Here is a 14,990-nt window from a genome sequence, read left to right on the forward strand (position 1 = left end):
AATCAATTGTTAGTCAAAAAAGAATTTTAAATAATAATTTTAACTTTCCTTTTTGACGACATATTTTTTTGACTAAGATAAATGATAAAAACATTTTTTTTTAGGGATGATAAAAATATAAATGTATTCCATAAATTACTCTTCCTTTTAAATTAATTTTTCATAGGAACTTATTTTTATGAGGACATTACTTAAATGATATTTTTTGAATATAAGATTAAATATGTGTCCTCCTAGCATCGAAAGTAACTCATATTTGTGATATGTCGAACATTAAATGTAAATTTAATTCCAGTTTGAATATAAGTTCGTTATATTGTAAGAGTTTAGATTTTTTCCTTAGACCCAACCTCATCCATAATTGACGATCTTTCCGAACCTAGGAAGATGGTTTATTGGATTGAGATATGTTATGCAGAGGAGATGAACTCTTCGTCATCTGTTGTGAGTCCTTCTCCAGCGGAGGGGGATGTTGCACTTGCACATGTTCTGACGTCCAAGTCGATGAGGGCTTAAGAGAGTGCGGTTAATAATATGATAAAGATTGAGATTTCTGACTCAAACTTGTGCATTATTATTTATAAGGAATAAGTAGAAGTTTTGGTTGTTAAGCCTTCACCTGGACAGATGTCCATGAGGGACATGTGTAACCATCTGGGGGGTAATATGACATATTGGATTCAGAATGGACGGTCGAGATCTATAGGTCAGAACTGTTATCCAGGAAAATTTAGGATATGACATCGTTTAGACTTGCTTGTCTACAGCGGGCTCGGGTCCAACCCGGATTTGGCTTTGGTCCAGTTCGTAACTAAGAAGCAACGTTTCTAGTCATTCACAAATGTTAGACCATTGTAGAAGCAAACATAGTAATTTATGTATTAATACTATAATTTAATTTCATTATATGTTACTAACTGAATTATATTCTTTATGAAAATTTATTTTACGCACAAATTAGTTAAATTATATTTTTTTATGATACCATTAAATATCCGGTCAAAAAAACAATAACCATAGATGTCGTTTCTTCACAAGAAAAAAAAAAAAATAAATGTCATAAAACTCCCTTCAAAAAATAAATGTGGTACTTATTTTTCAGCATTGCTTTTAATTACATCAAGTCTGATTTTTTTTTAGGGGACAAGTTTGACTGTTTTTACGATTGCATGAGTGGCAAAACTCTTTTAAGAGATTTAATATTGTTATATTCTAAACCTAGATTCGAACCCATGATACTCGAACTTATTTTTTGTTTATGCTTAAGCCTACCGATGTTTGAGACAATTATATGATAATTTTAGTTATATGTAAACAAAGTGATAAGTACCAAATAAATTTACATAGAAATTTCATACTCAAATTCAGGTGAAGGTGTTTAGTTTAACAATATCACTGTTGCAATTTGAGTTAAACCTCTATATATTTGTGTCCCTTAAAAAAATGTGTGTGTATCCGCGTTGCGATGGGTACACATGATCAAAGATTTTAAATTTTGTAAACTATTTTGAAATAATAATAAACTTTTAAGACTAAACTTATGACTCAATATAGTTAGATTCATATACCAACTTCAATGATTACTTATTACGTTCTCTTTCTACTTGTATGAAGAATTTTTGTTTTATACAGCTTAGTAAAAGATCATTCAATTCTTTGTTAAACTAATCTATGAAAGAGTCATAATTTTATTGATTTGTTGACCTCAAACATTATTATCTCCGATCATAATAGTACTGGATACGGTACAGAGTTGCAGCAGATTTTTGGTGGATTGACTTTGAGTTAGCTTCAAGTTTCAACAATGTTATTATCTGAGTTCATACTTTATGTTGATAGTACATGTTTGTAACATATGGAAGTAAAGAGGTTGTTAGAGTTGGAGCAACATTTAATGGATGAAAGTGAAATGAAAGCAAAACCAAAGGCTGTCATGATGGGCTACTATCAAGAAGTGGCAACATGGCAAAAAGACTCTGAATTTGAAATCGGGTTAACTGCATTAAAAAATTCGAGGCATTCACATAGTCGTCACATCCTTGATCGTTGATTCGAAATAGAATGGTGATGTTTATTTAAATTTTGCAAATGAATATCAAAATACGTGATAATTTACCTTCCTACATGAGAATCATCATAGAGGATTGCAAATTAAGCTATATCCGATTACTTTCATTATTTATATTTTTCATATGTTAGAAGAATTGCTAATCATGTGCTAATCATATGCCATTCAGAAGCCTATTATACAAGTTAAATGGATTCCTCCTTTGGATAATATCATCAAAGTTAATGTTGACGGTAGTTCTCTTTCTAATCCTGGAAGATCAGGTTTTGGAGGTCTTATTAGTGACAATAATGGTGATTGGTTGCTGGATTTTTCTGGATTTTGTGGTATTACTTCTTACTTGGCGGCCGAATTGTATGCCATTTTTCATGGCCTTTGTATTGCGTATGATGCGGGCTACAAAAACATTATTCTTGAGTCAGATTCTAGGATGGCTCTTGATTTAATCATGTCGGATGTCCAATCTCATCATCCTCATGCTCCTCTGATTAGTCAGATTGTCCAACTGCAACATCGAGATTGAATTGTTAATTTTCATTATACCCTCCGTCAAGGCAACGAGTGTGCGGATTGGCTTGCTAAGCATGGTGCTTCTTCTTCGGATACTCTAAAGTCTTGGATTGTTTGCCCTCCTCAACTGCATCATTCCCTTCTGAATGATGCTCTTGGAGTTGCTCGCTTGAGATTGTAGTTTGATTTTGTTTTTATCATTTCTTCTTGATAAAAAAAAAAAAAAAAAGTGCTCATGTGCTCATTATTTAGCCATTTGATTTCTTTAATTATGATAGTGTTTGAATTGAGAAAACTCCTAATTCTATTGCGGTTGTCTCGGCTTTTAGTTTTGATGTCAGATACTTATTAGTGATATCATTTCCTCGTCAAAAAATACTCTCAACTTCAATGTTAAATGTTAAAATTTTAAAAAAATTGCTCATCACTAAGAATGTTTAACCATCTACACCACACTACCGAATACACCCATAAAGAGTCGTTTATTGAAGTGATACTATTATGAGAAAAATATTAATATCACAATCCTCGACACACTTGGATCTAACCAAATTTATGTTGGACCAACATAATTTAATGGGTCATAAATTTCAACCAATATAAAAAAATGTGATGAATAATATGTTAAAAGAATCTATTACTAATATGTGTATAAGTTCAAAGCGACCTATAAAAAGTTCTTTTGTGAAAACTGCTCGGATTAGAATTTGAATTAATTTTTTATAACCAAACCACATTTACATATATCCCATAAGTTGTCTTAGGCTCGTTGCTTCTCCATGGTTTCTTCCTTTTTTGTCATTTTTGCTCTGAGCTCTTAGTCATTGTCTGATGAACCTTGTTGTGAGTTATTCTATGAGTTACTTGTGCTAGAATAGTTCCATTATTTGTAATTTTGTATGATTTGTGCATAAATGTATAGATTAATTTTTTTAAGTCGGATAATATTATAATAGATAACAAAATTATCTCTAAAAATATTTAACAATGTTACATTCTGAATTTATAACCTCTGGTTAAGACGAAAGAAATCAATTACCCATCCCATCAAAATATTTTTTGACCATTTTTTTTTGTTACAAATACTTTTGGGTCTAGAATAATTCCTTTTATTAATATATTTCTTTTGATGTTTAAAAAAAAGTTAACTAAAATTTCTAAATATTTAAATCAGAATTTGAATTCAGATTCTCCTAAAAATTTCGCCGAAAAGAACTCATTAACCACTTTCTTATTATTCCATTTTAAATGTTAAATTTAAGTTTTATTTTAATTATAAAATTAAATTAATCTTGTTCAATTTATCATGTAGTTATTCCATAATTTTGTTTTCATATAAAATTGTTATTTTTTTCTTCTCATACCCCTGCATATAATAATGCATTGTCCTATCAACTGAGCTATGCTCACGGGACAATGTATTATTTTCTTTAATTAGTAGTAGTTGAAAATAAAAGGGTTAAATATGTTTTTAGTTCTTACATTTTGCGCTCATTTGAAGAATAGTCTCTACATTTCATTAAATGTTTTTAAAATCCTTACATTTTATCTACGTTATCAAATTTAGTCCTTGTTGTTAATTCTCTAATAGAATGTTGATGTGTAGTTAGTGAGTCCCAATTATTTTAAGGTTCAATATGTTTTTGATTCCTACATTTTGCGTGACTTTAAAGAATAGTCCTTTACATTTTAATAAATGTTTTTAAGGTCACGCAAAATGTTAACAAATACCCTTAAGACAATTGTTAAGAAACTTAAAGAAGAAATTTTATATTGGGATTGATGCATTCAACATATTAAAACTTGAAAAAGTAACTTTTTCTATATAAAACTTACCAATTCTTTCTAATTTAAAATCTTTAACAAAAACCCATATAAAAATAAAAATGAGCCACAATTTTGAGTGATTGCGGAAAAGAACATTTTCAAAAGGTGGCACATGGTGATATCGTTTGAAGAGAACATAGGAACATAGGTGTCTACCATGTGAGGTGGGGATGATTTCATTTGAGAATCTAGTAAAAGCAACAGAGAATGCTTTTTATTTTGTCGTCATTTAATTTTGTGAAGTCCCCCTCGTCGTACATATATAGATCCGCGCCGATTCATATATAATTTTATAGGGTTTCTGTCGTAATGATATATACGCTCCGATTATTATTATAAATAAAAATTTATATTTTAAATTTATTTATTAAATATATATTGTCTATAACAAAGATCATATACATTGTTAATTGAATAAATAAATTTAAAATGTAGATTTTTATTTATGATAGTAAGCGAAGAGTATACACATGTTAAAAACAACTAAACTAGTAGTTACTCCCCTAACTCTATTTCAAAAATAAACATTACTCACTTGGATCCCTCCGTCAAGACTTGTTTAATGACACGGTTAACAACAATGACATTTAGTTAAGTGATTAAGTTGGTCCTTGATTTTATCATTCGCTCTAAAAAATGATTTTGACTATTAACATTGCAAAAACTATTCCCGACTCTGTCAAACGTTATAATTGAGGGGTTACGAGGTTGTTGTTGAACTTAGAATGATGTTGTTGAACTTTGAAGGGGTCGCAGTTGAACTTAAAATGCTAAGGTTTTATGTCACTTTGCTGGATTTTACTTTGCTACTAATATTTATGGTGTTTCGTGATGATAGCAAGATAACCTTGTTTCTGGTCAAATTAAAAAGTAGTATTTTGGAGCTTAAGGTGAATTTATCATGTTTTCCAATTTCTGACTCTTTTATTATTCATTGATGTAGCAACCATTTTAATAAAAGCTGGGTAAAGATATGAACTAAATTGAGAGTGAGTGGTCAAATACAAATATTAAAATCACGAACTTTATTCTCAAAAAAGAAAATATCGAAATTTCTATTCAAAATTTCCATACATACACATGCATAATGCACGTAAATATTCTTGCACGTGTACTATGTTCCCGTATATAAATATTGTGTATCAAAAAAAAATCTGTGTACACATTAGCAAAAGAATTAGTTTTGCATTACAGAAGTTGGTGAAAACAAAATTAATTCAGAATAGGGCAATGCATCTAAGCTCCAACAACTTCTTGAGCTTGTTTCGACTTCCCTTTACTTTTCAGAGTCTTCTTACCGACTGCAACCCCTTTGTCTTCCACTTCAATCCTAGCAAAGACTGGTTGAGGTTGAGCCATGACCTGACCACCCTCAAGTCCACCCCACTTGGTATCTCTCTACAATGCAAAACAACTTAAATCAAACACTATAACAGAATTTGTGTGAGTGTGTGTGTAAGATAGCCAAGTTGAGCATATATTCTCCAACTCAAGCTCGGAGTAACAGGCGATAGTGCAATGGCAATAATTCTCACTGTCTCTAATATAATTACAAGGTCCTGCTCCAAGATCATAAGTGAAAATTCTTTATTAGGCATTTGCTTATCTTCAACACAAACGAAAAGAAGTGAGATATGGAATATGCTTATTATATTTGGTTAAGGATGAAAAACAAACTTCAATTGCTGATGACAATATATGAAAAGCAAATTGATTAATGTGAGAAAAGAAAAAGGAGTTTAGTATTTGGATTTAATTTGATCAAATATCAGGTAAAGATTTAGTGGAAACAAACCATTGAATCTATCTTTTATAATAATGTTACAAATATTATTGGCAAATAAAATACATTGATTAATCTAATGATGTTACTTTTTTGTTTAACGATATTAACTTTTATACCAACATTTTATTGTATGAAGTTTATGTAATATATGTTCGAGGATAATACCTTGGCAGCTGCTTCAGAAGCAGTACCTCCTTGCTTAAAGAGAGACCAAGGGGCACGCTCGTCCATATAGGAATTACCAGCATTACCAATCTCCAGAACAGCCTCACAAGCTGATGTCAGGGAGAGATTTTCATAGTGCATATGAGCTTTATCAACCTACAAAATTGTAAATATTGATCAACCTTTGTGTTACAGGCAGCTCCCACAACTTATCAACAATGGTTGAAAGATGGATTTAAAACATATGAAGTTATTAGCAATTATAGAAACACAATTTAGAACACAAACAAAGGGTCGGTTTGTGCTGTTCTATTGCAAAATATAATAAAAAACAAAAGTTCTAGTTATTTAATGTGATATGTTATAACACGAAACAAATACCTATTTCATTTTTATTAGGAATATAATAATGAAATAGAGTAGCATGAATACAATTTTCTGGGCAGGGCTCTCGCAGATAGAATTGTAACTAGCCTATAACAATCTATATATCTAAGTTGAATACTATGTTTTTCTTCTTTTCATCTGTTTAGATTGTTTCATCCGGCGGCAGGGTAATTAAACACAAGACAAAATAGAAGGAACAGTTTGCATAACCTCAAACTGTTGCAAAAGACATGCTTTAAAATTTAGTACAGATATTACAGAAAAATTAGAGTTTCTTAGAGACTTTACCAGCCTCGCTACATTGTCCTTGAATCCATTTCCTTCTGCAGCCGTAGTGGAATCCACTGCCAGTGTTGATTGGCAATTCTTTTTCAGAAGTCCTAGAGTCCTATTAAGAAGATTTCCTGCCAAAATAGTGAAAGAGATTTCACATTAGAAATCATAGTAAAAATTCAAAAGTTAAAGCAATATGCTGTCAACGAATGAAGTACCAATTGTATTGGGAAGATGTGCGTTTACAATATTGATGAAGCGTTCCTCTGAATAGTCCCCATCATTGCCAAATTCCACCTCTCTGAGGAAGAAGTATCTAACTGCATCTGTCCCAAACTTACTAACCAAATCGTTTGGTTCAAGCGTATTTCCTAGTGATTTGCCCATCTTCATACCATCCTAACATTTTCAAAATAAAAAACATTGCTGCATGAAATAAAATTTAAATAAGAAACAGATTTAGAAAACTTTGCTTGGTCACATTTAGTTTATGGTCTTCACACCAACAATCAAATTACTATTACTATTGTTGATGTTGAGTATAAATATAATTGTTTTCTGAGTTTAATAATACACCGATAATCTTAACAAGTTTACAAGAAGGTCCAATCATATACCCCCATCCAAACCACATTTTGACAAGATGGTAAAATATGATTGAACACTTGTATAAAACTTACTAACACTATTGACGTATAGTTATTTAGCTCTTATTTTCTAAGTAATACTTTTGAAGCAGTGCAGTAAAAAAGAAAACTATATAAAGCATTAAGTTAATTTAATAAACCAATATAAGTACTATTACTATACTTAAAGTTGAGTTTTTTCTGCCGTCATCTCAATGTTATTGAACTATTTATTTCAATAATAATAATTTATTAATATCATTATCAAGCATAAGAATGATAAAAAAAATGGCCTAGCTATCAAAAAAAAAGGAGAAAGGCGTAATTTATCTCCCTTGCTTTGCTCAGATTTGACACTCAGCATTAATTTGGGCCAGTTCACTAAAAAAATGAACCGAACCATGAACTGCAATGATCCAAACTGCAAACGAGTCAAACTGGTGACGCAGTTAAGAATCTAAGCATGTATACGTTTCCCATCTCATTATCCTGTTTGCTTTATTGACACAATCATTACCCTGTTTCCTTGAATATTCAGAAATCATCGAATTTGATTTTTAATTAGAAATTTCAAATATATTAATATTGATATATTATTACTGTTCACAATGGTTTTTATATTCACCAACAGTTCACCGCACAACTGCAGCGGCTTGGTTCAGTTCATATGAACCATATTTTCACTTTTCAGTTCAATATGCATGGTTGGTTCAGTTCACAGGTTAAAGAAGTTACTACTTGCTACCAAGTTACTCAAGAAGAAACATAAGATAATAAATAGGTCCGAGTACTAATACCTTTGTCAAGAATCCATGGCCATATACAATTTTGGGAAGGCTTAGCCCAGCAGACATTAGCATAGCTGGCCAATAAACGGCATGGAAACGTAGAATATCCTACAGAGTAACAAAACCATTAATGAAATAATGAACTTGAATGCTTTGTGTAAGTAATAGGACTCCTAAGGGAAGAAGCTATATAATATTAGTAATTGATTATTTAATATATTATAAATTAGTAACTGTTACATGTGTAGTAGCTGTTATCTTCAGTCATAAAAGAAAGAAAACCAATGATTTATAACTATAAAGGGATGAACAAAACCATCACAAAAATACAGATGGATTTGGTGTGTTATTACTCAAGATGGAGAATGCCGAGTAGAAAAAGATTTTGACAGAACAAGTATGATAGCTTTTTCCTAGTATTTGGGATTTTGACTATAAGAGATAATAATGACAAGTGGATAAAAATGGTAGCAAAACGATAGAAAATAAAAAGGAATTATGACATCCTTCTACCTTAACAAGTTAAGAGTACAGCAATTGTATATTTCTCACTTAAGAAAAGGGAAATGAAAAAATGTATGTTAAAAATAGACACGCGCGCAGAGAGTGAGAAAGAGAGAGAGAGATTCAAAAAAATAGGAAAGAAAAGAGAAGACATACCTTACCAATCAAGTGCAGTGTAGCTGGCCAACTTGAAGAAACGGTGTTTAGTAAATCAGGTTGCTCCTGGACCTGGTCATCAGCTAGTGCTGATATGTAGCTGCACATATAAAAAGAAAGGAAAATAAAGTGTTCAACAAGAGTTTAGTAAGAGAAAAATGAACTCCATATTCCTTTACCTCGTGTAAACGGAAACATGGCTGCACAAAATTTGGATTTTTATTCAAAATTTCCTCCAGTGACTTCTGATATTTTGACAGTGCGAAAAAATAATTGTCCTCTTTCCTTGAAACACAAGGCTTAAGGTGGATCGGACAACAATTATTTTCAAGCAGTTCCTTCTCATCCTGCACCAAATAGCAATACATTCTTCAAGTAAAAATATGAAACTAAGATGAGAACAATCTCAATCAAAATTTCCCATCATCAGATTGAGAGGCAGTTATCTATCTTCCTATTAAAGGATTGTAAATAGAACCAATTGAAGTTCTAGAAGCAAGTAAGCATGCCCTTCTAAGTAAAGACCTTGTACAATTTAAAAAGAAAAAATTGTCAGTATAAGAGTTAGAACCTCAAGTTAAAACTATCACCTTATATTCTTCACAGCTGACAGAATAAATTCCCTCATAATCAGCTCGGTAAATGTCACCATTGGCAAGCACTCTCGAATAAAATTCCTTCACAACTGCTACATGCTTGCTATCCGTTGTTCTAATGAACTTATCATATGAAATATCTAGCTGCAATTACAAAATTCGTAAAAATGAAACACATCAACAAGAATATTTAACTTGAATAATTAAAATTTCGGTCCTCAAAATTTTAGGGTCAAGCAATTTGGTCCTCCATTTTACGGTCCTATAAATCAAAGAAATTCAATCAATTGAAAACACTATTTACTAAAAGGAGAATGTTAACCAGTGCCCCCACGGCATTGGTTAAGCAGCTAAAATAGGTAAAATTTTATTAAAAAGTGGTGTAATAATTAGTTAGTAAAAAGTAACAGTTTATGTTTCCAAGACAATTTTTCTACTTTTGGATTCCTTAACGAGTGTCCCGGAGGCATTGGTTAACAAGACCCTTACTAAAAATGCATCAAAAGTTCAAAACTACCGAAAGACCTAATGTTTTACTTGAATAATAGAATCTCTAAACTTGTGATGCTAAATTTGAAAAATGACTAAATTGACGGACATTGTTCACGTTAAGGGACTAAATAGCAATTTTGTAACTTTGAGGCACTAAATCAATGAACCTTTCAAAATGACTATAATGACGATTTACTACTTGAAAAAAAAAAAGCAAGGGTGGAAGTGGAATTACATCATTCCAAAGCGTCTTGTAAGCTTGTGAAATGAGATTGCAGTGGTCAGTAGGGGTGGAACCCTGAACAGTGGCAGCAGTTGCAATTTTCTCACCGTGTTCATCGGTGCCAGTAATGAATATAACTTTCTTTCCCAAAAGCCGCTGTCAAATTTCATATAACGAAATTAAAATCCCTAAGTTAGATTTTTTTTTTTTTAAGAAACCAAACTAACCCACGAAAGTTAGATAATACTCCCTCCATCTCTAAATAACAGTCGTTTAAGGTTTGTACACGATTCTTAACAAAATGATTAATTGTGTTGATTTCAATAGCAAAATGAGTATCATTTACTAAAGTTTTCATATTAATTGTAGTTAGTGGAGTAGATAAATTGGATGAAATTCAGGAAATAAGAGTATAACAGTCGGAAAAAAAAAAGTGACAATTAGTTGGACAAATTTTGGTGAAATCATGAATAGGTACCTGAAAGCGAGCAATGGCATCGGCGGCGATGGTGGAATAGGGTTGACGTAGTAAAGAGGGGTTGTGATGACATAGGGTTCGTCGTCATTTGAAGGAGTGGGAGTGGCGCATTTGCAGAACAAAGCTGCTCTTGGAGAAGAAGGGAAATGGAAATAGGGTTTGTTGGATTTGAGGTGTGAAACATTGGAATTGGAACGGAGTGAAAGAATGGAGAGTGTGTTCTGTAACGAACAGTTCATTCTTACTGCCATTTTTTTATGCTGCCTCCTCAAGCTGTTTCTTTCCCGCATATAACATTAGTAAGCACTCTGGGGTTTTTCTGCCCTTAGATGCATCATACGGATTTATCAAATGAAATATTGTTGATCATAATACAAGTAAAACATCCCTCATTTTTTCTCAATCTTACATAAATCTATCAAATGAAATATTGTTAATCATTTTTCAATTATTTTAACTTTGGTTTAAGCATAAAGTATAACATTTCAAATATCATTTTTATACTTTCTAAAATAATAATAATCATGATAAACTTCTTTTCATAACACAAAAATATGATTGTTTTTGCAGGTGATGAAGAAAAGAAAAAACATAAACAAAGAAGATGAAGTTGCGAAAACAGAATCAATAACATAAACAAATCTTCTTTAGAGTGTCTTTGTTCTTTGTATGGGGGGAACAACAAAACCCTTGACATTTATAAACATGAACATTGTGAAAGAGGAAGAAGATAAATATTTATGGACAGAGAAAGAAAGCAATTTATGATTTATTCAACAAAATGAATTTTGTTTTGGAAAAGCCAATGCATGTTGTTATACTAATGGTGGTGGAGTTTTTGTTTTGGTAGTAAACAAATATTGGCTTAACAGTATGATGAAACAAAACCGCAAAACAAATTGGCCATAACAGCATATAATCACCCAACACAAATAGATGAATCAATTGGCTTAACAGTCCCCAATTCCCAATTTATTCTTATAATCTACCAATTCCCAATTCCCAATTCTAAAACCTTAAACAAGGAAGGAAGGAAGGAGAAATTGGAGAATAATTGGCTTACCTTAGGTTCCGGCGAGAGTAGGCATTGCAATGGGGTGGGGTGGGGACGAGTTTTACCTTCCCCGTCCCTATACCCGATTCTCATATACTTACCCATTACCCTACCCATATCCAACGGGGATGAGAAATTGAATCTCATCCTCGACGGATTCGGGTATCCCCACTTCATCCCCATCCCCGTATCGAATAATTTTTTTTAATAAAAAATAGAAGTTTTTTTGCATCCCCAAGAGCAACGTTGTAATACATTATCCAACAATATGCTCACTTTAAAATTTGTTAGACGAAATGATTTAGTTGATCCTTTAAATATCAATGGTAGTTTTTATTAACATGACAATTATCAAACAAAATAACATGACATATCAACATAAAATAATTTTTTACATTTGGAACGGGTATGGGTTTGGGGTGGGTGCCTATATACCCGTTACCCGTCCCATACCCGTATTTTGAAATCGGGGAAAACCCATACCCATACCTAAACCCAGTCAAAATGGGGAAAACCCGTCAAATTGAATTTGGTTCGGGCGGGTAACCGCGGGTATGGGTTTTGTTGCCATGCCTAGGCGAGAGTAAGTGAGAAAGGGAGAAGGTTCTGGGGAGAGTGAATGAGTGAGCGAGGCGGCGACGGCGAGAGTGAGTACAACGATGAGGATTATGAAGAGTGAGAGAGTGAGAAAATGAGTACGTAATCCACAGAGAAAATGAGGGGAAGTTTTTACGAGGGAAATAGCTTCTTAAGTTAGCTAGTCAACCTAGGAGTTTATTTCTTTCAAAAAAAAACCTAGGTAAGTCGGGTAACATTATAACCGACTTAAAATTTTTTGAAAGATTGCGAGACTACTGCCGTATCACTTGTTAAGTCGGATGGCAAAGCGAACCGACTTAAGCACCATTATAAAAAGTATTTTTTTATACTAGATAGATATGACTAAGGCTGAGATTACCAAAGCGCATAAAGCTATCTTCGATATCAAGTATCCAACTTGACATCCATCTCCATATTAACATGGAAGAGAACCAACTCACTTCATTGCTTTCATATAGGCCAAGATTAAAGTGTGTGATCACAAAATTAGCATGTTGAAAAGTGAGGCAGTAGAAGAGAATGTTGTTTCGCATTCAAGCCAGCTCAATGGCACACATAACATTTTAGACCCTGTTGCTACCAGTTCCGTGTCTCAACAAGAAGCATCAACACACAAGCCTTCTTATTATGATGATTGTATGACACTGGTGAAAGAAAAAAAAACTCAACTTTTTCCCTTGTCTCTTCAGTTTTTTACTGATCCTGCTAAGAGAATGACATTCTCTTAGTGGTGAAAAATGCTTTGAAGATGCTGCAACAAATTACTTGTCCTATTTACACTTGCTGAATTAGCTTTAAACCATCAAAAGGAAATAAGTTTAACATTCTCCAGAAGCTGGATAGGAGAGCTCTCTATACCACGGAATAACCTCTGATTTCTTTTCTTCCAAATCACCCAAGAGCTAGCAAACCATATCAAATGCATGAAAGAACGACGAGACTTTGCAAAACCTGAAGATGAACCAAACTGATGAAAATAATCGACAGTGTTAGATGGATCAACTGAATGAACACAAAGCCAGTTCCTAACAAGCTGTCAAATCTGACCAAATAGTCGACATGTTAAAAATAAACGAGTCTCTGATTCCTGATGACTGCAACCACTAACACACAGCAGAGCCTCAGAAGGAATAATGCTTCTACGGAACAGAAGAATTTAATTTAAATTATTACTTTATTTTATAAAATGACAATCTTTTTTTACTAAAAAATGACAACCATGTTTCGTGCAATACGTATGATTTTTTCATTCATAGCATACAATATATAATTGGTCTTACACTATAATGAATTCAATGCAATTTTTTTTTTTACAAATTAAAGTTTCATTGCATGAAACATAAAATCATATTTCATACAAGACCACAAATACGCTAATGAATTTTATTTTTTTTGGTGTATGGGGTTCGAACCCTAGACTTTACATATATTATGTATTGTTTCTACCAACTGAACTAATTTCATGAGGACAATACGATGATGATCGTTATGAGCCAAGAAACATGATTGAATGAAGTGTTTGTGGTGCCTGTTAAGAATGATATAGGAACTGGAAAAAAATGGTTTATGGTAAGCAAAAATTAAAAAGGACGAAACAGGCTTCAAAGAGATTGTTTAGTTATTCAAGTTTGCGAAATGTGAAGTAGTTGGGGAATGGGAAGCAAATGGTATAAAGAAAAGAGAAAAAGAAAAATAATAATTAAAAAAGGGCCCAACCGGGTTCGAACCGGTGACCTCTTGATCTGCAGTCAAATGCTCTACCACTGAGCTATGGACCCCTGTTGTGTTTGTAGTTCTCAATATATCAATATGTATAATGCACAAAGTACGTGATTTAATAAAAGTGACAAACATTCGTTCATTCTTTCACAAATTTCTCAATCGATAACTTTTCGAATTGCAGCTGGTTGAGAATATATTATTTCCTCGTTCTATCAAAAAATGGGAGTGTTATTTTTTTTCTCTCCACATATTGCATATATTATGCATTATTGTATTGTTCCTAAACTCACGAAGACACGAAAGTGTTATATGAACAAATAAAAAGAAAGATAAAACTCCTCGGATATTGAGAAAAAAAAATCCAAGTATAATAAGTTATATAAATATTTGTTTTACAAATCCACCCATAATAAAACTATATGTTTTTTTAAACAATTTTATAAATATAATAGCGTAATTCTTTTATTACGAATATGGTGCATTGGAGTATATAGTATTAGTAGCTGGTTGAAAGTATGTGAGTTTTCCCCTAAAAAAAATAAGCTTAAATATGTCTTTCGTTCCTGAAAATATAGGTCATTTGAATTTTCGTCCATAAAGTTACTAATCCTTCCAATCTGCCCCTGCAAATATTAATCATTTGACTTTTGGTCCTAATTAGATTTTTTTGCTGAGGTGGGCTATCATTAGCGACGTGGTGCACATGTGGCAAGTGATGATTGGGCGAGGTGGTTT

At 32.4% G+C, this 14,990-nt stretch overlaps 1 non-coding gene and 1 pseudogene across 1 annotated transcript; both read right to left on the reverse strand.

Annotated features, from left to right (window-relative positions):
- Positions 1-5,379: 5,379 nt before the first annotated feature.
- Positions 5,380-11,148, reverse strand: LOC11414215 (methionine--tRNA ligase, chloroplastic/mitochondrial-like; annotated as a pseudogene).
- A 3,091-nt stretch (positions 11,149-14,239) lies between these two features.
- Positions 14,240-14,311, reverse strand: TRNAC-GCA (transfer RNA cysteine (anticodon GCA)). Its single transcript has one exon. It is a non-coding gene; the product is annotated as a tRNA-Cys (tRNA).
- Positions 14,312-14,990: the final 679 nt, after the last annotated feature.

This window comes from Medicago truncatula, chromosome 1, assembly GCF_003473485.1.
Source record: "Medicago truncatula cultivar Jemalong A17 chromosome 1, MtrunA17r5.0-ANR, whole genome shotgun sequence".
Classification (NCBI taxonomy): Eukaryota; Viridiplantae; Streptophyta; class Magnoliopsida; order Fabales; family Fabaceae; genus Medicago; species Medicago truncatula.